This window comes from Mauremys reevesii, linkage group 1, assembly GCF_016161935.1.
Source record: "Mauremys reevesii isolate NIE-2019 linkage group 1, ASM1616193v1, whole genome shotgun sequence".
Lineage (NCBI taxonomy): Eukaryota > Metazoa > Chordata > Testudines > Geoemydidae > Mauremys > Mauremys reevesii.
The window spans coordinates 239,656,034-239,680,664 of NC_052623.1; the positions used below are offsets into that span (position 1 = coordinate 239,656,034).

The following is a 24,631-nucleotide window of genomic DNA, read 5'->3' on the forward strand; positions in this document are numbered from 1 at the left end:
CAGAGCCCTCCCTGGCCCGAGGCCGGGAGCCGAGCCAGGCGAGAGCCCCAGCCCCGAGAGCTGAGGAGAGGATGAGAGGGAGCCAGAGGAGGGAGAGGAGAGAGAGGCCCCCAGCCCGGGGAGGAGCCCACACAGCACAGCAGCCCCCAGCCCCCAGCGAGGGCAGAGACCCAGGAGAGAGAGAGGGAGGAGGGGAGGGGGGAGGAGTCGGGGGTGGGGGGCCCTGGACACTGAGGCTGTGGCTGGGCTGTGCCCCATCCCTGCGTGGCAGCCCCTCCACCCAGGCTGTTGGCACAACCGCTGGCTGGCTGGCAGTGACACAGTGCCCCCCCCACCCCGTGTGCCCCCCCACCCCACCCCCACACCTGCCCAGCGCTCAGGCCCCACAAGCCTGGCCTCCCCTGTGCTGCTGGCCTCTCAGCTCCTCCTGACCTCCTGAGCTCCTTGAACCCTTGCTTGCTGCCTGGCCCCTGCCCTCTGCTGCTACTTGCTATTAGCTGCTGCTATGCTTGCTGAGCCTGGACCTGAAGCCTCACTGCCCTGCTGCCTCCCTGCTGCAGACCTGAGCCTAGGACCTGCTGTGTTTGTGCCCCTGCTGCCTGAGGGCGGGCCCGGCTCGGAACTATGCCCATAGCTCAGCTCCTGAGACAAGGACCCCTGCCCCGACTATATTTGTTTGCCCCCCCACCCTGACCTGGGGCTGGGGCTTACTGATTTGTTGTTGCTCTCAGCCTGCTGTAGGAGCCTGAGCCTAGAACGGCTGGGTTTGGTGCCGCCCTGATTGAGGGGGGGCTTAGCTTGTTAACTGGATCTCGCCCGCCCTGCTGCCTGCCCTGAGCTAGGGCTTAGGGCTTCCTGACTGCTTCTGCCGCCTGCACAGACCGGAGCAGGACCCTGGAGCCTGCGCTCCCCTGCCCTGCATGAGAATGAGGGCCGTGGCTTGACTTTATGGGTGCTCAGCACCTGCGGAAGGTCTCTAGACCCCCTACCTAGGTCCCGCTGACTCCCCTGACTGCTGGGGCTGGGACAGTAACTGGTCTTCTGTTCCGCTTCTGCTGCTGAGGCAGGGCCCCAAAAAAAACCTTCAGAACCCGAGAGACTGATTGGGGTGGTGTGAGGCGGGGCTCCTCCCCGTGCCCCCTGAGAGGACACGGCCCCAACCTCGGACTATTACAGATACCTTCAGAACACACATGTTCAAAACATGTTCCATATACAGACGTTTATGGACTAGCAATAGGTGGATTTATTGGCTAAGGTTGCAGTCTCACCTGATGCCCTGAAAAGTTATATACAGTGTTAACTATCTAGGATCCTGACCTAGCAGTTATACACATGTGTATCTTTACTCACATGACTTAAATGGGGCTATTTACATGAATAAAGTTGGTATTTGTATGTTTTTGAAGGGGCTTGGCCTTATTCAATATCAAGTACTAGCACATTGGATAGTATGCTAAAATATAGATCATCTGCTTTTTTAAAACAATAAGTAACTATATGATATAATTTAATACATATAAAACCATTATTTTTGAAGACAACTATACTACGTATTTCACTGCATAAATAATTCCCGTCACTTCTATAGTTGCCATTGTCTTTACTATTTTCCCACACTTCCCTTTTTCCCTTTTCTCTTTGTTTTGATCTGATTTTGTGACTGAAGAAAGACTGTTTGTTTGAATATAGGCAAGTAAGTGTTCAAGGGATAATGTCTTTTGAGCCAGCCAACAGGCTTCTTTGTAGGTAAATTCGGTACTTTGATCACTAATCTGTCAGTTTTCCACCTGAGCACTATGCAGTGGGGTTTTGCTTCTGGGGCAGCTGGAGCACTGTCCTTCTCAAAACTGTAAGGTAATAAAATTAGAGTAAATTAAATGTGCTTTCTCAAAACCCTATGTGTCATTCAAAGATGTTAATTTAACATTCCAGCTTCTTCAGATGAAGTGGGAACTGCTTTATTGCCCTAGACTAGCGGTTCTCAGCCAGAGATCCGGGGCCCCCTGGGGGGCTGCAAGCAGGTTTCAGGGGGCCCACCAAGCAGGGCTGGCATTAGACTTGTTGGGGCCAAAGGCAGAAAACCGAAGCCCCACCGCATGGGTCTGAAGCCCGGTGACCCAAGCCCCCCTCCCACCCCCGGCTTAAGCCGAAGCCTGAGCAACTTAGCTTTGTAGGGTCCCCTGTGGCATGGGGCCCTTGGTAACTGCCCTGCTTGCTACCCCCTAACGCTGACCCTGGCTCTTATATGTAGAAAAACAGTAGTTGTGGGTCATGGAGTTTTTATAGCATGTTGGGAGGGATCTCAGAAAGAAAAAGGTTGAGAACTCCTGTCCTAGACTACATATTGCACACATTCATTTCCAGCAGGGGGCACTAGAGTAACAGCAGGAAGAAAACGAATAGTCTGTCAGCCACAGCAGTCTCCAAAGTTCTCTTTCAGAAGCACCTTTAATAGATGAGCACATGTGCAGCTAAGACAAGTTGTGGTGTCCCGCCTAAGATTTTGACCTAAAGCTTTCCCCTGTGAAATCAAAACTTGCTATTGGTGAGCATAGATTCAAAGGCCAGAAGGGATCACTGAGATCATCCAGTCTGACCTTCTGCATAAAACAGCCAAAGAACTTCCCTGAAATAATTCCTGTTTGAACCAGAGCACACCTTGTAGAGAAACACCCAGTCTTCACTTAAAAATGGCTAGTGAAGGCGAATTGTAAATTGCTCCAATCTCTCCACTGCCTGTTTATGGCTTGATTAAAAATCACAGGCTTAAACCCACCCAGCATTTAATTATACTTTTCCCACAATGAGGTAGATAATTGATGATCTGCTTGGGGAAGGACTGGAGGAAACCTCCCTCTCTTTTCTCACCTGTGTTTTAACTAGCTACAGATAAGCCGCTTACTTTGAGGTGAGGTTCCCTTTGGAACTTGTCAGTGCAGCACATTAAACAGCCAGAGGGGGCACTGTTAAGCAACAAGATAAATTTCCTTCCTTAGTTTCCCTTACAAAGGGCGAAATGAACTTCTTCCACGCTACAGTCTGGAAATGGAACCTGAGCCTCCCACATGGCACTGCAGAACTAATAGGACGGCTGGTGTGAGCCCTTCTTTCCCCCCCCCTATAAATCAAGCATACACTGTGCACCTACACTTTGTGAATCAAAGATTCATTGAAAAAATGGTGGAAAGCCTAAATAAGTACTGATTTTTGAATGAATTTGGCTTTGTATTAGCTACATAAATTCTTCCAAACTTGGCTCCTGTTGTAAAAAGCTGTGGGTTTTTTTTCCTGCCTGAAATGCTGGCATTTATGAAAACACTCACTTCTTCTGTAGTGGCATGGACTTCAAAGATCCTGCCTGCTAAATTGGCCTAACTTGAGCTAAAGTGTCCTTTCTCCTGGAAGAAGAATTTATGGTGATATTGGTTCTAAAGACCTGCAACTGCAGCAGGTAATTAAAATGACCCGATAGGAAACACACAGGGATGTGTATACAACCCTGCCTCTCCCTTCCCTTTTGTAGAAGCATTGTTATCAGGGAGGGTATGATTAGGGTGACCAGACAGCAAATGTGAAAAATCAGGACGGAGGTGGGGATAATAGGCGCCTATATAAGAAAAAGACCCAAAAATCAGGACTGTCCCTATAAAATCGGGACATCTGGTCACCCTAGATATGATGGCTATAAGGTTCTGATTTGTTAGATGGCACACGGTGCGAAACACATGCAGGTTGGGGTGCTCATTAACTACTCACGTTGCTCAATCTCTGTCGGATGCAGTTTATATTTGGGGACAGTTCTGCAGCTAGTGTAAATCAGGAGAATTCCTTTGATTCTAGGTGGATCTAGCTCTTAATTTTCCACCTGGGAAGGAGAGTGCAGCATCATTAATATTTTAAAAAAGATATTAAGTAGCAAATATTAGCATCAGGTCTGGTGGTTGAAAATCCCTCCAGGTAAATATTCCCTATGTTGTGTGGGCATGTGAAGAGAAAGAAGGCGCTGACCCTCATCCCAGTGCACTCGGCTGCTAGTTAAGATTACAGCCTGGCCTTCCCTTTAGCAGTAAGCTGGGAGAGCAGCTATCCTGCCCGCTGGTGCTCCACAGCTCTAATGCGGGGTCGTCTGCTGGGTCAGGGGTTTGCCAGACTGTTTCACAGACAGTGGCAGGCACTAAATGCATGAGGTGTGTTCATGGTGCTTCTTTTGGTAGCAGCAGTAATCTGTGCTGCACAATCCATTCCCTGTAGATCCTCTCCATCAGTAGGATGGCTCAGAGGCCCTACGTGAGGCCAGCTTGGTGCTGCTGTCCCCTGCGCTGGTCTGGCGAGTAAGGGGCAGGGTTTTGCCCTTAATGTTATCTATCTCTTAGCCAGCTGTAATCTTCTTTGCCTTGTGAGTGATTTAATGAACTGTTTTGACTTGTAGAGGAAAAAAAGTTCCCTTCTCATTTGCTGCTGCAAAGGTCCTAAAACATGTGACTGTACATGTGAACGCTGTGTGCAGATTGAAGCTGCAGGGCATGATTGGAGGAGACGCTGACTGCCAAGTCGATGAGGCGACTGAGAGTGCAGTCCTTCTGAGCCAACAACAGCATGTGATTATGTAACGCCTGCAGTGTCTGGCACTGTTCTCCACTGGAGACACGTCACGTGTTGTGCAATGCTCTTGGCTCTGCAATTCAATTAGATTGGTTTGAACGATCGTGAGTCTGCATGAGATAAGCTTTTAGTGTTATACACTAGAAAGCAAATGGGTTGATTAGCTGCACATGAATTGATAAATTGCTGTTAGAATTCCAGCAAGGATATTTGCATTGCATATACATCATGCCACCAAGAGCTGAAATTAAGCATTATGTAATTTGGCTGAACAACAGCAACAACAAAAGGAAATAAACAATCTCCCCCCATCCCATAGATTGCAGAAGAAAATGTCTTGTTACAGACACTTACCCAAAGGACTTGGATCCTCATACCTTATGCCATTGCAGTTCGACAGGCTGGGAAACTGATTCTGTTCTGTGCTTGGTAGCTGATTGACGGTTTGGTAGTTGTTACGTTGACAGTTTTGGCAAGGGATGTTGGTTTGCAGACACTAAAGTTTGTGAATGCAGGTGGCCTGCTAGCGCTCTTCATAAATTATTTTATATGTGAGGCTCCCTTGTGGCTTTACGGAGTGTTATCTCCATGAAATTGCAAACATTTCTGCCAATAAACTTCTTACCTTCTAGCAAAAGGCATTGAAGAGAAAATGTACTGTGACTACAGAGAAATGAAAGTAACCAGGGCAAGGGAAAATAAGTTTTTATTTTATTAATAAGCAGTTGAAGAACAAATTGACATGACAAAGCTGGTGGCACAGGAGGTGATTTCCACCCCCAACCCCCACGTTCTTTTGTTTCAAATAAACTTTGAAAAGTTCAGTATGCAGCCCCTTTCCCCCCATGAGAAGCTGATGTTTGTCATCTGACCCTTGGAAGGAGTAATCTAGTTGCATGGGAGCTGAGAGGAAGCCGAAGGCTCTGAAATGTAGCAGCGTGAAATCTTTTTTTGCCTTTCAAGGGCCACACTATACAGTTGATGAGCCACCAGTTTGCAGGGCAGCCAAAGCACACTTTTTGAGTATGAGCAGAAAATTGGTCTTGTCCACTTTGTAAAAATCTCTTTGATGGGATAGGTTTTTCTGTGCTGATCTTGCATTTGGGGAATTTTCAGTGGGATGATTCCTTAATGAATAACTTTATTTGAACCCTACCCTCCAGTATTGTATTTACAAGTAGCAGTCATGGGAGTCATTTTTTATTAACTGAAATCACTAATCATAATATTTGTGATGTTTCATGAGGATTTCTCTTTCTATTAGTAACTTCTTTTTCTGTTCATTTCTACTTAAGCAGTTAACATGCTGATGTTTTCATATGAATAGCAATGTAACTGTATACTTACTTAAACCTGGTTTGCAAAAGCTGAGAAAAGATCTCTGGCTTTCTCAGGTTTCTTAAAAGTAAGTATAAAAGATATTTTTATGGGTGACCTACCACTGTTTTAAAAAAAAAAACAGAAGCATACATAAGAATCACTTTATATAAGTCAGAATAAAATAATGTCAATTATGGTTCAACAAATTTCATATGCTACACCTCTGCTAGAACAGCTAGTCTAAAATTTAATGCCAGACTGTATAACACTGTTTGCTACTGAGTTGATTTAATGAGTTGGTGATGCAGTCAGTGACTGCTCGTTATCATCAGAGAATTTAACTCGCTGCAGCAATTCAGAAAATAAATGACTGTAGTTCGGATTGGACTATACCATAATTGAGTTGCGATCTTTCTCGCTGTGTGTCGTTGGGTGATGTGCAGTTACCATCATTGTAAATTAGGCTGGACTCCTACGCTCCTTGGGGACTATTTGGAATCTTTTTGCCAAGCACTGCTAATTAAGGAGGAACATTTGGGTGAGCTGGCTTGGTGGCTCAAAATCCCTTGCTCTTTGCAGGCTATCAGTGGCTTAGGAACAGAGGCAGCATCCAAATGGGTAGTCAGTCTCAGATTTTGACAGTTGGAGATTAAAAAGATGCGTCTTCTCAGAACAAATCACCACTGCTTTAACAGTGTGTTATTAGTAAGACTCCACTTACTATACAATAGAGATTTATATATACAGTACAATGTTATATGCTGAAATTTGACCAGTTGCATTGCACAGTGTGTAGTATTCGGGAACATTAAAGGTACTGCATACGCCAAATGTAACTATAGCAATTGAGAAAGTGATGTAACAGGGTGGTTAGACAAGGAGACTGGGAGTCAAGATTCTTGGATTCTATCTCCAGCTCTGCCACTGACTCGTTAGACTTTGGACAAGTCACATGGTAACTTTCATAGATTTCAGTTTACCATATGTAAAATGGGCATAAAAATACCTACTTTATTTCATTGCTATTGTAAGGCTTAATTTGTCTGTGAAGGACCCTCAAAATCCTTGGATTAAAAGATTCTCCCAAAGTGCCTTGTATTAATAATAATAATTCTGAAGTTTATTATTTTATTGTTAATATTAAATAGTCTTTTGGGGAAGCCAAAAATCACATGCAAGAAAAAATACAAAAATTGCAAGATATTTGTATAAGATTCTTAGAACTCAATTTCTTTATACTATATCTTTAAAACATAAATAGAATTGAGTTGTCTTGTAAGAGATCATGTTCCCTCCATCACCACCCCCCCTCGAACAGAAGCAGAATCTGGCTCTGAATGTTAGTGCTTTGGTACCATTGCAGGATTTTAACACAGCGCAGGGCCTCCTGGAGGTAAGTAATGAATCTTTAAAATTGCACACTGAGTTTTGGGAATGTGCACCCTGTTTAAAAAAAACTGCCAACCTACAGAGACTTTTAAAAATAGCCTGAGTCCACCAGGAATTCAATTAGAGATGCCTGCCAGCTGCTTCCTCTGCCTGGGACTAGAATATTTCTAGCTACTCTGTTCCTCTGGATGTTCCTTACAGACGCACAGTCGCTGTGACATGACTGAGGAACATGAACGCAGATTGGAGAGAGCGGTGCTCAGATGTGGCCCCCTCCCCCACCTGCTGCTTGGGCTGTCCTTTCACAGTCACGATTTGGACTGTGTGGTTGTGGTGCAATGTGGATGCTGGCTGAGCAGCTACTGCTGGGACTAGCATTTTATTCTCATGCTCTGTGCAGGGACTTTTTGCAAAGCTCTTTTTTCAGGCCCTCTAGCACGGCATCTTACAAAAAACACCATGGGAATCCCAGCCCCGTGGATTTATATTCTGGCTGAGTCTACAGACAACATACCACTTACCCCCCTTTTGCTAAAACACATAAGTGCAGACCCTGTGCAAAACGACAGGCTTCTTTCCCCATAAGGGGACGTGCAGATTTTAGTGTATTTGGCTATAAATACATGGATTGGGCTTTCCTTAATAGAGCCTGTTCTGCTAAGGCATTGCTTCACACCCAGTGATGCAGCTTCAGAAAAATCTGTGCCTACTTACTAAATTACATGTACTGCCTTTTGTTGTCAGTAGCCTCCTTTTTTTATGTTCTACTGGAGCTGGCTACAGATGTGAAATTGCTGGTTAGATAATTCAGCTGTCCAGTTCCAGGGAAAAAGTATCCAGTAATGGCATTTGGATGTAATCCTTTTATATCCTTCTGTCTTACTCCAGATAATGTGTGTGGGGTAATGGATCTGGTCTGTCTGCGGGATTTCACTGATTCTGCACTGAGTTGCCGCCTTGAGTGTCATTTTACTTTGCGATTGAGAAGCATATGGTTTGACTGTCTGTGGTAGAAATTCTTATGAGGGGGAGGGATAATTCCATGTATTATGGTCCAGGATGTAGGTGGTCTAGCCTAGTTGTCAGAGCAGGAGTCAGGCCTAGTGGGCGAAGCAGGTGTCCAGGTTGGAGAACGAAGCCAAGGGTCAGCCCCAGAATCAACTACCAATTACCTGAGCCAGGAGTCAAGCCAGAGTCAGGAATCAAAGCTGTGGTCAGATGCCAAATGCCAGAGCGAAGGATCAAGCTAGATTCAGGGTCAGAAGTTGGAGGCTAGGGTTAGAGCAAGGACTGGTAATGGATGATTGGCGTTGAGGAGTAAGGGCAGGAAGTGGAGGAGAGTCAAGGACCAAGCACAGAGCAGGAGCATGGTGGGAACAGGAGTTAAGGCAGGGGTGAGGCAGGAGCCAGGAGTAGAGCAGGAATGAGGAACAGGATTGGATGCAGCAGGCAGGCACAAGCAGAGTCTGATGCAGCCACCGCAGGAAATTGCCTTGTTGCTCAAACAAACTTCCTGTGCTGCCTCCTGGCTTTAATAGCATGGTTGGAGCCAGGCGATCCTCCAGTCAGGGCTTCTGGGAGTGGTGCCTTGGCTGAGGTGATAGTCCTACTAGCTCCTTGGCCCACCGGGTTTCAGCAGATACCGGGTGGAAGCCAGGATGCAGCAGCTGTCTGGGGACTCTTAGGCCTGGGTTAAAGACCTGAGACATCACACCATGGTACAGAGCGACAGTTCTCCAGTGACATAGTCACAGCACTTCGTGTGTTTGTTTTTGAATCACATAGTCACAGAATCTTTGTATTTTCTAAGTCTATTATATTAATAGGTGTGGTTATGGATCCAGGGACAGATACTGCCATCCTTATATTGTGTAGTACCCTACTCCAGGAGTGGTCCCATGGATTTCAGTGTGATAATTACTCATAACCTGATAGCAGAACTGGGCCACCAGAGAGCAGAATTTTATGTTTGGCTGTCAATTTCAGCGTATTTTTAATTTTGATGTAGGAATCCAGACTTAGGTTAGTTCACTAAAGATCCGAATGAAAGCTTGTTGAAGTCAACTCCTGTTGACCTCTTTGGGATTTGGATCAGGCCTTTAAGTCTCCATTGATGTAAACAAATATTTGTTGTTAAGATACAGGATTATTTTATTTTCCTGGAAGATTTAAATTAGGATAAACATGCAGCTTCCAACATCGTCCTTAATTTTTTTTTCTCTGTAGTTAGCTAATAAGTAAATGAAGCCAATGTTTTGAGAAGTGTAACTGCAGAGAGCAAGTCATTGGTGCTGACAGGTTTCAAAGAGTTGTAACTGGTTATATAAGACACTAGAGATTGTTTGATGTGATGCTATTTCCAGATGGAGCTGGGATTGTATAAGCCGGTGCTGTATGCTGCCAGACAAAAATCACAGCAATTTACCCTCAAAATAATTATCACCTACAGCAAGTCTAGAAGCTTATGAATAAAAAGGAGTAGGATTCTTTATCTAAGAAAACACCAACTAGTGATCTGTTCTCTCAGCTAATTCTGTTAGCACATCTACACTTCTTAGAAAACCAATGCAGCTGCAAGGAATCGTGGGGCAAAATATGGAAGGATTCCATGATTTCTGATTACAGTTGACTGTTGGAAAGCTCTCCAAAAAATGAAATGCATGCATGTTGTTTGAATATGAAATACTCTAGATATACACATCTGCAGTTAATTGAATTGATTATGCTGAACTGACATGCATGTATATGAATGAGATCATATTAAACTCAGGGCTTGTCTCCACTTACCGGGGGATTGATGCGCAACGATCAATCCACTGGGGGTCGATTTAGTGGGTCTAGTGAAGACCCGCTAAATCAACCACCAGTTGCTCTTCCGTCAACTCCAGACTTATGCTTCTTGTTCCAGTGAAGTCGATGGGAGAAATTCTCCCATCGACCCAGCGCAGTGTAGACGCTGCAATAAGTCGACCTAAGGTATGTCGCTGGAGTTGCATAACTTAGGTCAACCTAGCCCCATAGTGTAGACCTGGTCGTGTTTCCTTCTTAGTTTAGAAGCAGCAACTCTGCAGGCATCTTCTTGGTTGCGTGCTACATATTGCCAGAGACAATTGACCAGCATAGTTTTGTGCATGTAGATTTTGCAGTCCTATTGGAAAACAATATTCATTAGTAGTGTAAATACAAACTTGTGTTTAGCCACATTTAAGCCACACGGGCTGCCCAGCAGACCAGGAGCTGTGGGCACCTTGTACCATCACAGTCCTCTTTGGGTCGACTTTCTGTTACCTGATGCCTTACACCACCTTAAACCAGGGCTGAATCTGGCTGTATATGTGTAATTGAATACCAAATACAATAGGTGTCTTTTTTTTTCAAGTTATTTCCTGTTAATATTAATGGTTGGCAAAAGAGGAGACAAATGACTTCTATGGCTGAAAAATTATTGCATGTTTGAACCAGGATCAATTCCTGGTTCCCTTATGTATCCCATTAACTGAGGTAAGACGTGGTTTTTCAGAGCACCTACCTGCTAGCTGGAATGATATTTCAAAGAGAAGATTAGAACTGAGTGAATAACTGTTTTTGTTTTTTTGTTTGTTTTTGTTTTTGTTTTTTGATTCAGTGGCCAAAATCTGGGGGGGAAAAAATTCATTTCAGTTCAACTCAACACGGAAATGTTTTTGTTTCTCTGGCTGAAACAAACAAAAAAATTGGGGTCAAACAATCAAGCTGAAATGAAATTTGTTTGGTGTTTCATTTTGTTTTATTATCATGTATTTTATACACTCACACCTTTTTTTAAAAACAAACTAACAAGATTTCAAATAAAACATTGTTTAGAAACAAAAGGTTAAATTTTTTAATTTAAAAAATGTTAAATTACAACTTTTTGAAAAACGGTTGGGGTTCTTTTCCAGCTGAAACTATTAGCGAATTCAGGTCACAATAGGCGAATAGTTTCAGTCAATCTGAAAATGCATTTTTGGGTGAATAAAGTATTTCTTCTTCAAGTAGATGCAGCTGTGTGTTGCACTTAGGTCCATGTGCACAGCACACCGGGAGCCAGAGAATTTTGACTAGCATGACCTGTAAAGGAGCAGTGCTCATGCCCTGTGGGTGTAGCCCCTCCCCTGGCTATGTGAGGCAGCGCTGCCCTAGCTCCCCACCACCACCAGTTCCTTCTTACTGCTCATGGCTGGAGTCAGAGCTATGTGTGGTTTTCACCTCACAATCTCTCTATTTTTAGTGAGGTTTTTTTTTTAGTTGTATATAGTTAGTACCTTTAGCATAGTGTTAGATAGATGTAGTGTTCATTAACTGTAGTTTAAATGTTTCCCTGGTGATGGCCTCACCAGGGTTTTAATACTGTCCATCACGTAGGAGAGCGATCTGCAACAACGGTCCCCACAGGCGGTGCTTGCTGTGCCTAGGCGAAGCCTATGTCAAAGAGCGGTGTTCAATTTGCAGATTGTTCACCGAATGGACTCAAGTGGTGAGGGATCTTTATCTGAGAAGTAGCACCTGCTCAAACAGGCTGTGCAGCCTGCTTCTGCACCAAGGCCCTTGTCAGATTGGAGGTTGCTCTCGGGGTTTTGAGAGTGGTTCTGAGAGTGCTGCCACTTTGCATTTTGGAGCTGGTGCTTCTCTGAAGAGACAGAGGAGTCTCCCTGTTGAGTACACTGAGGAAAAGGTTGCATTAGACTGACCACGGCTGCTCCAGGTCCTGTGGGGACTCGTCTCCTTCCTTCAGAAGGAGCACAGATTGGCACAGGGTGAATGCCAGTATGCGGGATGGAGCAGGGCCCACCAACTGCTCCCTGGTACCATGCAAGGAGGTCAGAGACCCTGTATCATTTGGCTCCAGTTCCAACCCTGGGGCATCCATTGATGAAGGCGATGCTGGCACCGGCGGTTTCCATGCTGGTGACGTATTTAGCAGCAATGGACCTCCTCTGCGTTTCTGTTCTGACCTCCCATTCGGTCTAGGACTTTGCCAGGGCTGCATCGTTTATATCCCTGTTGGCTGGGCCACTGAACCTGTGAATCTGTCCACACCATACCCGAGATCTAGGGCTACCCTACAGTCTTTGGGGGGATACATGCTGGCAGTGCCGAGATGCTATGGCAGTCAACAGTAGCAGCAGTATTGTTGGCAGTGCATGTTTGGGCAGCTTTTCCCTCCTCTGAGACAACAGGGATACCCCAGAAAGGGGCATAGATCCCATAGGAGGAAGCAGTCGGATCTGAGGTTTAGCCAATCCACCTGCCCTCCCCTGGCGCCCTTCGAGCACCCATTTTGACTTCTTGGACGGGAGCAATCTTCCATTCAGTGCTCCTTTCTCCCTATCCCCTCTGTTGGGGACAGGCTTGCCCACTTTCATAGGGGGACTTGATCACCACCAACAGCTGGATCCTAAGCACTGTCAGATCAGACTATGCCATCCACTTTCCTTCCATCCCTCCTTTTCAACCTCCCTCCCCATTCCACTTCAGGGGCTCCTCTCACGAGTTACTGCTGCTCAAGCATGTTAGCTCTTTGCTGGATTCGGGAACAATGGAGTAGGTTCCACTGGAACACCAGGGTCATGGCTTCTATTCCTGGTACTTTCTGGTGCCCAGATCCAAGGGAAGGGTAGGACCCATTCTCAGTCTTCACAGCTTCAACAGATATATCAGGTACATGAAGTTCTGAATGGTCATTCTATTGACTACCCTTCCTGTGTTCTTTCAAAACAACAGGTTTGTTGCTCCGGACCCTCAGGATGCCTACTTTCATGTGGTTATTTTCTTGGGCCACAGAAGATTCCTTCAATTCATTATGGTGGAGCGTCATTTTCAGTCCATAGTGCTTCCATTTGGCCTCTCTTCTGCTGCCTGGGTTTTTTACCAAATGCACGTCATTTTGATGGGGTATCTGAGGAAGAAAGGAATCCACAACTTTCCATATCTGGATGACTGTTTACTGAGAGGCAGGTCCAGAGAGGAAGTTCTTGCTCACATTGACGCTACACTGCATTTGCTTAACCGTTTGGGTCTAATTCTAAATACCAGGGAGTCAACTTTGGCTCACACTCAGAAAACTGAGTACACTGAGGTGCTAATAGATTCTACGAATTTGAGGGCATTTCCGCTGACCAGCCGTTTTCAGGTGATTTGCCACCCTTGCCACAGTCTGCAGTCTCAGCCTTCCAAGACCTTTCCTATGTGCCTGAGACTGTTGGACCATATGTCCACTAGCACACAGGTGGTCCAATGTGCAAGGCTGTGCCTTCGCCCCTGCCAAATATGGCTCAGAATGGTTTACTGCCAGACTCTTCATTCCTTGGACAGATTCCTCAACTGGTCCTGGACTCCTTACAGTGGTGGATACACCCTGAGAAGAAGTTTGGCAAGGACCAGACAAAGTGAATGCCCTATCAACCAGGTCTGTTGTCACTGATGCTGCCCTGATGGCTTGGGGACCACACCTGGGGTCTCTGAAAGTCCAAGGTCTGTGGTCCGAGCAGAAGTCCTCACTGAATATCAAGGTGCTGGAACTTCAGACTATCTACAATATATATCATGCTTTTCTAGACCATATCAGGGGCTCAGTGGTTCACATTCTTACCGGCAATACCACCGTGATATATGATTTGAAAGAGCAAGGGAGAGCATACTTCAGGATGCTCTGCCAAGAGGAAATCAGGTTATGGCAGTTCTGCATCGAGGAGAGCATTACTCTAATAGCCGACCTCTTGTCAGGGGTCCAGAATCATCTTGCAGACCATCTCAGCAGGAATTTTCAGCGAGTCCAGTATCTTGTCTCTGATAGCGGCCAGCACCAATTGCTTCAGAGAAAGGGGCAAGCACAGGGGAAAACCTGTCCCTAAGGAAAGTTTTTTGTTTTGTTTTTCCTACTCCTTGATGGAAGCACATTATTTAAACTTTGGCTGCATCTTTTGCTGCTTATGCTGGATTGGCCAAAATCCTTTAGTCCTCACTTAGGCAAAACTATCAATTAAGTAGGACACGAGGGCTGTATCTTGAGAGAAGCTGCACACCTGCAACTCCCTTGTCTGCAGTAGGAGCTAAGAGTACTTGCACCTCTCAAGAATATGCCTAAAATAAGGCCTGCAGGAACTGACAATTTTCTCATCAATCTGCTTTTGTATTTTGCCTACAGTATGAAATTCTTATTCACGTGTCAGAAAACAAATCACAGGAGTTCTCTCCAGATTCATTGTTCGTTTTGCAACATTTTTGAGGAGGCTAGTATTCTAATGCCACAAAGTTGTTTATAATATTTAGCTTATACACCTCAACTAGTGAGGTATCCATGGTAACCGTCTAGCCTATACGTGGTACTCTAGTCTGCCTTCCCACACAGGTCAAGGCACACACATTCCCGGATACTGACTCAATTTATTGTGCCTTAAACATCAGGCAATTTTAACAAGGAACTGGTTCCAAATTAACGCATGCAATTTCATATTTAATTAGCAACTTGAGCCTCTGCATTTTGCTAGCAAATGTAACATGCAAAGCCTCTGCCATTGTAAATACATCTGTTGCCCAGACCCGTTCAAATTAAACATAAAACTGTGCTGCAAATATTGTTAGGAGTTTTGCAGCAAGGAAATTCAAACGTAAAGCTGCTGGTGTGCCATTAAAGAACCTCCTAGCCATTCTGAAGTGAACTTTAAAACAACAGCACCCCATTTGGGGCCAGATCCTATGAGGTGTGGAGTGTCCCTAGTTCTCATTGACTTCACTGGAAGTTGAAGGAGCTCAGCTCCTTCAGTATGAGATCCTAGAGTATTACCTACATGCATGTTTTGTATTTCCCTCCCAATCATTGTTGTTCCATGCTCAGTTTAAAATACAAACACTCCTCTAACTGGAGCTCAGCTCCCCTCCAGCTGTGTCAGACAGGATAGGGAGTGAGGATGACTGGATTTACTAAGAGAGTGTAGTTGGTCATCAGGTTGCAGGTGTGCGGTCTGCCTACGTAAGTACAACTAGAGGGAGGTGAGGAACAGCAGAAGATGGCTAGGTTCAGAAGGGGCAAGGGAAAAAAATTGGAAGAAGAAAAAGCAGGAGAAATACAATCCAAATCCCCATCCAGGCTTGTACAACATTCCTCCCGCACCTCCTTATAAATCTCTGTTGTCTGGCTAGAACTTGGCAGCTTTGGATATAACAGCAAGAATGTTAATACTTTCATGTATAGCACCTTACGGCGGGAGAAGGACATTAAGTATGTAGGCATAAGCGTCTGGATAAGTGACATTCAACCTTTTAGCAGTCAAAAAGCCACTTCATCATCAAATGGACTCATGGAGAGACAGAAAAGAGTTTAACATGCATAGGAAACAAATGTGCATAACAAAGTCATTACACAGTTGTATTAATCAAAAGAACTAAATAAAGGTGACAGTCTGGACAGTGTTATTTAGGACTGAATAAGAGGCCCAGCATTCATAATCTGTCACCAGTATTGAGAAGTCTGATGCTGTGTCTGTCTCTTCCGTTCAAAGACATTTTTCAATCAGTGTTTCAGTGACTGAGGGGACTATGTATTTTGGACTTACTTGTACCAGCAGAGAGAAATCAGCTGTAGTAGGTGGAAGAAACCAGGGAAATGTAATGTCTGACAAGCTTGGAGACTTACCTGTGTGAAAAGTTGTGTGGGTATCTGGGTACTTTTGTTTCTAATTGCTGTGTATTATTGCGGGGACGTCATAAGATGTCTCACTCAAACCCACAGATGCTGGGTTGTGAAAAGTTGCATGTGGCTCCAAAGCTGAACGATTGAGTACCGCTGTCCCGTATTTACTCACCAGTACCGTACTAAGTAACGGTGAAGGCAAAGATCGACACTATAGGGTTTTGTTTTGTTAGCTCATTAAAATAATCTGTTTTGCTTGTGTGCAGCAGTTATTCTTCTGATATTGTTGTGCCTACGTGTTGCAGCAGATATGGTACATTACCATGATGTTCTGTTCTGAACACCTTGGCACAGTAACTTAAAAAAAATCTTTGATTGTTACTGCATTGTACTGTACTGTGTATAAGTCCGTTGGATCTAATACCACACACATATACATGATATAACTTTTGTTCTCATGAAATATCATAGGATTTGTCAGACAGGATCAGACCCAACATCCAGTATCCTGTGTAAGACAGTGGCCAGAACCTGCTGGTTCAGTGGAAGATGCAGGAAACCACACAGTAGGCAGAAGTAGGGTTATCTCTTCTCCATTATGGTCTTATGCTTATCCCTGTGAGTAAGAGATTGGTTTAAACCCTGAAAAAAGTGTGTTGGAAGGGAGTGAAAACCTCCTTTTTGTTAATATATTAACTAATATAACTCTGGATATTGTCCAATCCCTCTTTGAATCTTGCTAAATTCTTGGCCTCGGCAGCTTCCTGTGGCAATGACTTACTCAGTCTAATTCTGTCCTGTGTGGAAGAGTATTTCTCTTTTTTTTTCTCTTTTGAATTTCCTATCTTTCCATTTCATTGAATGTGACCCCTTCTTGTTGTATTGTCAGAGAGAGAACGGAAGTTCTGATCTAGCTTCTCTACATCATTATTTTATATACTTCAACCATGTCCCCTCTCACTGGTCTCCTTTCAAAGGTAAACAACCCAGTCCTTTCCATTTCGCTTTGTGTGAGAAATGTTCCATATCATTAATCATTCTCATTACCTCTCAGAACCCCCTCAGATTCTGCAATATCATTTTTAAGCTGAGGTGACTAGTACTCCACACCCTATTCCAGGTCACTGATTTAGAGCATAGAATTAGAATTTTTTTGGTGGTATTCTCCATCCTCATGAAAGCTCTGACCAGGTCTTCCACAACGGTGTTCTTACTATGTATTGATGAGAGCCTATATTAAGACTAACAGGTTTTGTTAGTGTATTGTAATAAGAATAGATATATAGGTTATGGAGCCTAACAGATTTTACTTGGATGTTGATTAGTATTCTCCCAAAGCATTGACTGAATGAACTGTAAGCAATGTATGTCTCAACAGTTAGCTGAACTGGAAGGTTCATCTTGGGGTTTCAGTCGCTGTTGTGGCATTTATCACAGAGATGTCATAAGTGGTGATGTCAGTACCCTTGCAACATTGTAGGCAATGTCACATTATAGGGTCTCCAGGTCTGGATTCTACCAACACTTGGGTTGATGTGTATGGTATAAAACGACTCCACAGAAGGCTATAATGGTGTGCAGTTTCTTGGCTATACGCTGAAACAATCATAATGTACAATGTCTCTTTGGAATCAGCAAAAATTTGTGTATTGAATAGCAACAGCTCCATAACAAATGTGTATTAAAATATGTTCTGGTAGAACAGCTACCATACATGTGCAGCAGTCTGATTTCTGTCATAAATAACTCAGCAGTTTTAACAAATATTAAATGCTAAAAGAGAGAGCTTAGTATTATGGGCTAACAGCTTGCATATTAAATTTTATATAAACATGAATCTGTCTTTTAGCTGTGGGAATGCAAAAAGCTAATACAGCCAGATGAAAATGTGTGTCTCTTCTCCCCCCACACCCCTAATTTAAAACTGCTGGTTTAATTTCAACCAAATTTTAAAACAAATTCTTGGGGTAGTGACATTGATTTCTTTAGTTCAAGCTAGAAAACTTCTGTGGCTGATTTTCCTCGGCCTATGAAAGCTAGCATTTAGAAATGGCTGTTGTTCCTGAAATACCACAACATCTAAGAGACTATTGAGTCTTCATGTGACAGCCAATATAACTCTGAATAATATTAAAAACAAAATGTTTGTTAAATGTCTCAGTTTCATTCTGCAGCTCCAGTTAATAAAAAGGTTTATGAAACCTGTGCTGTAGATTTATGCCACAGAGAGTCAGAATTATTTCCATGATACACTTCAAAAGACTTTATTAGGTTTATTTGTATAAAATGATGAAATGCTAGAATCCAAGAGTAGGACGCTAATATCGGGATCTAACTTAGAAAGTGAGGATGAAAACTGCTTCACAAAGATCTCACAATGAAGAACTTTTGCTAGTAACAATGCCTTTAATCTAAATGTTACATCATTTGAATGTGAAACACTGTTATCGTGCGCCCTTAGCTGTGCTAGGAAATGAAGGCACCAATGCAGCTTTGTGAATCAAATGTAAAAGTCAGGTCACACCCTAAGGCATTCAGATTGCCTCCTGCTAGTGCTCTACTACCATTGATTTTTAGTGGAAGTTGAGGTACCTCAGCACCTCACAGCATCTGGTCCTAGAAGAGCAACCAGCCCCCCACTCCTGGAGGGCAGCCATGGCAGTTTGTGTTTCCCGTATCATAAGGAATATAGGCCTAAGAGCTGAGATTTTCATGTAATCATGTAACTCCAGAATCTGGGGTTTTAAGCAAAACACCAAATGTTGCAAGACTTGCAGTAGATTTGAGAGTTGGCAATAATGCATACCCAAGCACAATATAGGAGGAAAGTTCAAACTACCATTGCTTCATCAAGGACGCCAATTCTAAATGTCTTTAACTCAGAGTTGACACCTATGACCGTTATTAAAGACCATAGGCCAGATTTAGTGCTATATCCAGCTTATGCTGGGTACAGTGAGATGTATCCAGCTGGAAGCTCGGTACAGCTCCCTGATTCTCGGCCTGCCTCCGGCCCCAACTGCAGGTTAGAGCAGTGAGCACATTGCAGTCTGGCCACTCCTACTTCCCCACCCCTCTCTGACCCAGATATGCTTCCTGTGCTCAGGGCTGCAGCGAGGTCAGCACAGGTGCTGGCTGTACTCCAGGGGGGAATTGCCTATCCCCTGGTAGTAAGTTAATGAGTCTCTGGTTCCTTTGTGCTGCCTGCGCAGTGCAGAGGGAGAGGAGTGGCAGTGGGATTGTGTGTCCGTATCTGCAGCGTACTGCAGCGTAACAGCCATTACCTACAGCGTACTGCATTGCTCTTAGGCTCTGTTCACACTATAATTTTTAACCCACCGTGGTTGGCTCCGAGCGTGGTATGTGCACACATACCATGTGGCTGGAATTCTGTTAGTAACCCTGGCAATTTATGGTGTTCCATCCCAGCCAGAAGCCTAGACTGCCATGAGTTTGTTTCCTTTAACCATTTCAGCACAGTTATTTTTATAGCATGGATGGACAGGAGCTTCTAAATATGTTTATGTAACTGGTTCTGGCCAGTTGTCCTCCCTTTTAGTAATTTAGCCACGATCTCTAACCAGTTTAAATAAAAATTATAGTGTGGACAGGATCTTCATGACTATTGCATACGTACATATTTTTAAATGGTCTGGGATGTGTAGGAAGGAGGCTCACTAATAGAAAAACAGATGTCTTTAAGGTCTCAGTGCTGACTTAAGAACAAACATCTGTCCAATAGATTCTTTTGCGGTGTAGTGAACTTTTGATGGTTAGTCCTCCAGTTAGTATCTCACTGTAAATGGCATAGAGCTGCTCTAGCTGAAATAACAGCCATAAACCAGGTACCTCTGTAAATATTTGGGAAACTATTAACCATTAGAACTGCATGAATCTCCCACAATGAAACCCCAAACTAGGAAAAAAATTAGTATTTAGTTACTGAACAAAGCCAGTGCTTGTGCCAGGTTCACCGAAACGTTTGCGGGGGTTAATGAACCTGTGCTTTGAAAGAGCAAGACTGGGTTACCAAAACTTGCAGTTTTCTCGGAATGAATGAAATTTGGGGAATTAGAACCCATGAAAACCAGTCCTGATGAAAGTTTGTATCAACACCTGCAAATTGGAACTGAGGTGTTATATAACTCAGTGGAGCAAGTGGGTGGGTGAAATTGACACAGAAAGATGCCCTCTGAATCAATTAGTATCAGCAGGTGGAGATCATAATGTATCTGATTCAAAGTAGGGTAGACAATAAGTATTGTCTGCCTTGTGAAGCTCCCACTGCTAAGCATCCATTATCTAGTAGATTCAATATCTATAGTACTTTAGCATTGAAGTTCAACATAATAGCAATATACTGAAACAGAATAATGTGATGAAAACACTTTTTAGCTACTCCTGTTATTTTTTCCAAGCTACCTATCTAATTTTATCTTTAAATGTCAAAGCACAGTAGTGCTCATAAGTATGTAGCTGGAAATTAAGTGTGTGTTTTGATAAACATTCACATTGCCAGGGCACTTAGGCATAAATTTTCCTAGCAGGGCATGGAGAGTTCCTCACACAAATCCTGTTAACAAATAATAGGATTTGTGTGGAAAACTCCCTGTGCATCACTTTGAAAATTTACCCCCTGCAGTACGAGTTAGATGATTTTAGCCTTCAGAAATTATGCATTTCAGATCCAGTCTGTTTTTACAGTACATTATTGATGCTACAGACATAAATGTGTCTATGAATAAATCTTGATCAGATCTCGGATGACTTTCTGTCAGTGATTTAAAAACTTGGGAGAACATCACATATGAACTTATTACAGTGCATCCTGGTATTTTAGTGTCTAAATGGCAAATATTTAAAAATTGTGTAGGTGTAAAAATTGAACTATTTTATATATACAAGGGTTATGATTTCACAGAGAAATAAATGTAGTCATGCAAGCAAATGGACATGCAACTATGATTAACAATAACATTTGATTGACTTTGTAGAGTCTAGATTTTTACTATTAGTCCATCTATTATTTTGAATGATCCATTAGCAGCACTGGGCACAAATAAATCTGAATGCTCCAGTGCTGAGGTGCATCTATCCCTAATTTATATTCTATGCTGCTATATTTATATTGGACATGTTAGTCTTTTTATAATTTAGTTTATTTTTAATATTAATATTTTTGTGTCACCCAGTTTAGTTTCTATAAGTACCCCAAGAGTTCAGGCACTTTCCTGAACTTCTTGGGTCTGCAAAATTGGGCTTAATACCAGGCAAGAACCAGGTTTCTGGCAACACATCTAGTGCTCCCTAGTCTAGCTAGACTAGAAGTACCTGGGCAGCAGCATTTGTTTTTTGCAATATTTTGGCACTTCTGTTTCCCTTCTTAACTGGTACCCAGAATTGCAGAGGCAAATAAAATCAAAGAACAAATACATCAATAATAAAATCTAAATGTTAACTATTACTTTTTTTAAACCACTGCAATTTGGTTTGAATTCAGTTCAGGCTGAGTTTCGAGAGAAGGGGTAGGGCATGTTTCTGGATTCTTATTTTATCTGAACTGATTCACTCATCCCTACAATAGATGTAACGTCAGCTTTAATCATTTAATATTTCTCATGTAGGCAACTTGGATTAAGACAAGTGGGATTTAATACCAGATTTGTTTAGAATTGAAACAATAGTATGATTAGAATATAGAACAACCCTACTGAGGGATAGTTCAGTGGTTTGAGCATTGGCCTGCTAAACCCAGGGTTGTGAGTTCAATCCTTAAGGAGGCCACTTAGGGATCTGGGACAAAAATTGGTCCTGCTAGTGAAGGCAGGGGGCTGGACTTGATGACCTTTCAAGGTCCCTTACAGTTCTAGGAGATTGGTATATCTCCAATTATTATATTTATTATTATTACTTAATGAGAGGGAGTTGAGAGGTGTGGGTCACCAGTTCTTCTATGCTAGGAGAAAACTGTAATAAATTCTGGTGCATATTTTGGATGTTCTTTTTATGGTTATGTAAAAACTGTTGCCAAAACAAAGTACAGGCCTGCTTCTTCTACTGAAGTCATTGCCAAAACTCCCTTGCTTTAATGGAGGCAGGACTGGACCTGAGGTGTACGTGATCTGATTTTTAAAAGCACTCCGTCCCCATAGAAAATGAATGCCTAGGTGCACAAATGCTAGCTTTCAGGTATCATACATTAATTAATTATCAGTGGAAACGTATCGGTGTCGCCCAGTCTATTACTGGTGGAAACATCTTGTTTATAAAACAGAATCTGTGTTTTTCTGGAATCACACAGTAAAGATGGAATTTTTCCACTGGTTTTTATGGATGGAGATCAGGGGACCAGGGTTAGGACTTAAAGATTCTATTCATGGCTGTGCCATTTACTTGTATGTTATTGGACACCTTTGTGCCTCAGTTTACCCATAATTGAAATGGGAAGGTAATTATGATTAGCTACATCACAGAAGTGTTGAATCTTAATGAAAAATTATAAAACTTTGAGAAAGTTGAGAAATGGTAAAGATTTATATATAAGTATTGTTATTACATACACAAAAACTATGATTAAAAACATTTAGGCTGCAAAATCAATCACTCAAAAGTTAGGAGATGCCAGATTTAAGGCTGCCTGTGCAAACTTAATTTGGCCCCTTGTGTGAAAACATTGTTACAATCCTTACATGATGAAGTATTTTTTTCCACAGGACCCCTGGCTCATTCAGTGCACAGGATGGTCGGTGCTCACTTAATGAGCAGTTGTTCAATACTTTGCTTTCTCCTCATTGTTCAGTGTGTGGCCCCAGGTCTTATTTACTGCAAATTATTCAAACCCTGCTCTGAAGACAGAATTGTTAATTTCCTCATGGGCTTTTCTATGGTGTTTGTCACTATGGTATCTGAGTGCTTTATAAATATTAATTTAATTTATTTCTCAACACCCCAGTGAGGTGAAGATGTGGTATTCTCCTCATTTTACAGATGGAGAACTGAGGCACAGAGATTAAGGTCAGAAGTATCCCAATTTGGATGCCCAGTTTGAGACACTTAGGACCTGATTTTTCAGTGTTCTTAGTGATATGCAGCACTTCATATGTTCGAAGAACAGGGCGCTCAGCACTTCTGCGATAAGACTCAGGGTCTGAAGTCAGGAATCCACTGACTGCACATTCCGCATTTTCTGATCACATGTGAAAAGTGTGGTTTAGGTGACTTGTCCAGCATCACGGGGGAGCCCTGTGGCAGAGGCAGGGATAGAATCCAGATGTTCATGACCTTATTTAACTACCTTAGCCATGAGACCATTCTTTCTCTTCCAGCAATTCTCTGCTTCATTCACTGCACAACTTTCAGTTTCTGGAACAGGTGTAGCAAGGGTCCAACAGACAACAGCCTCCTTCACTATTCAGCTCTTATTCATGCCCCAAGCAGGACCATCCTGTGCACTGAATGAGTAGTTGTAGGTTGCCATCCTATATCTGGATGGACATGAGAAGGGGATGGGACAGTTTACCGGGGGTTCCTGTCAGCAGAGGAATGATGGGACTCAGGAATCTTGGGGAGTGTGCTATAGTCTTTTCTGCCCATTGCCCACAGGCTGGACCCTTTCTGCCCTTTCCCTTCCAACATCTCCCAGCCCTGCCCCATCCCTTCCAACCTCCTCCCCATGCTTGACTCCTTGTCCCAGTCCCATTTTCTTCACTAGCCAGTCCTGGTTTCCACTCCTCAGGCGTCTCATTCCAAGCCCAGTCTTGTCAGTCCCAGTTCCCCCTTCCAGCTCCTTGTTTGATTTGTTCCCCCCGCCTGCTCAACATTTCCCATCCCCACTGACTCCCAGTCTTACTTTCCAGGGCTCCTCATCCAATCCGTGTCCCATCCCCACTCCTGGCACCCTGTCCCAATCCGTTTGCCCATCCAGTCTGTTTTTTTCCCCTGTTACCTCAGCGTCTCATCAGATCTGTCTCCCCTTCCCACACAGCATTGGCTTCCAGTACCAGTCTCCCCCCAGCTCCTCATACAGTCTTGGTCTGTGTGTGACTCAGTGATGCCCAGTCCCCCACACCATTGTCATCTCCAGCTTCCAGCCCAGGAAGTCCTAGTCTACAGCCAGTCCCAATCCTGCTGCAGAACAGCTAGTCTGTTTCCCTCTCCCCTCTGTCAGCCTCCAGCCCGAATCATGCCTCCCAGGCTCCTGCTCTAATGTACTCCCTCGGCCCCTCCACCCTTCCCAGTCAGGCTCTTGTCCGCTCTGCATTCAAACCAGGTATTTTCTTCCTCAGTACAGCCCTGACCCAGCACGGGGGAGCAGTTTCATTGAAAGCACAAGAGAGACAGTTTTCCTGCTCCCAGTTCAGGTGCCCAGTCCCAGACTCAGCACAGCCTGCAAAAGTCCAGTTCTGCAGTTGCAGTGAAAGTCCTGCTCAGCCTCGGGCTGTTAGAGAATTTAACTACTAAAATCTAAGAAGTCTCTACTGAGCATGTGCGAGCTGTGATTTCCTCCCCCCTCCACCCCCCAAGGTTTATAACTTGACCAAATGTGGGCAGATTTTCATGGGGAAGGCAAAAGGCACTTCCTTGACACAAAGCACTCTCTCTGCTGCCCTCCCCCCCATTTCAAATCCCTATTCTAGAGCTTCTCAAAAGGCCACCAGAAGTTTTTAA

At 43.7% G+C, this 24,631-nt stretch overlaps 1 protein-coding gene and 1 long non-coding RNA gene across 9 annotated transcripts in view; one reads left to right on the plus strand and one right to left on the minus strand.

The window, feature by feature from the left end:
• ITPR2 (inositol 1,4,5-trisphosphate receptor type 2) overlaps positions 1–24,631 on the plus strand; it is a 348,068-nt gene that overhangs the window by 220,857 nt on the left and 102,580 nt on the right. The window lies entirely within an intron of this gene.
• Positions 1,580–5,015, minus strand: LOC120407240. The gene is made up of 3 exons (XR_005599855.1): positions 4,960–5,015; positions 3,760–3,868; positions 1,580–1,850 (listed from the first exon to the last, which is right to left on the minus strand). It is a non-coding gene; the product is annotated as an uncharacterized LOC120407240 (long non-coding RNA).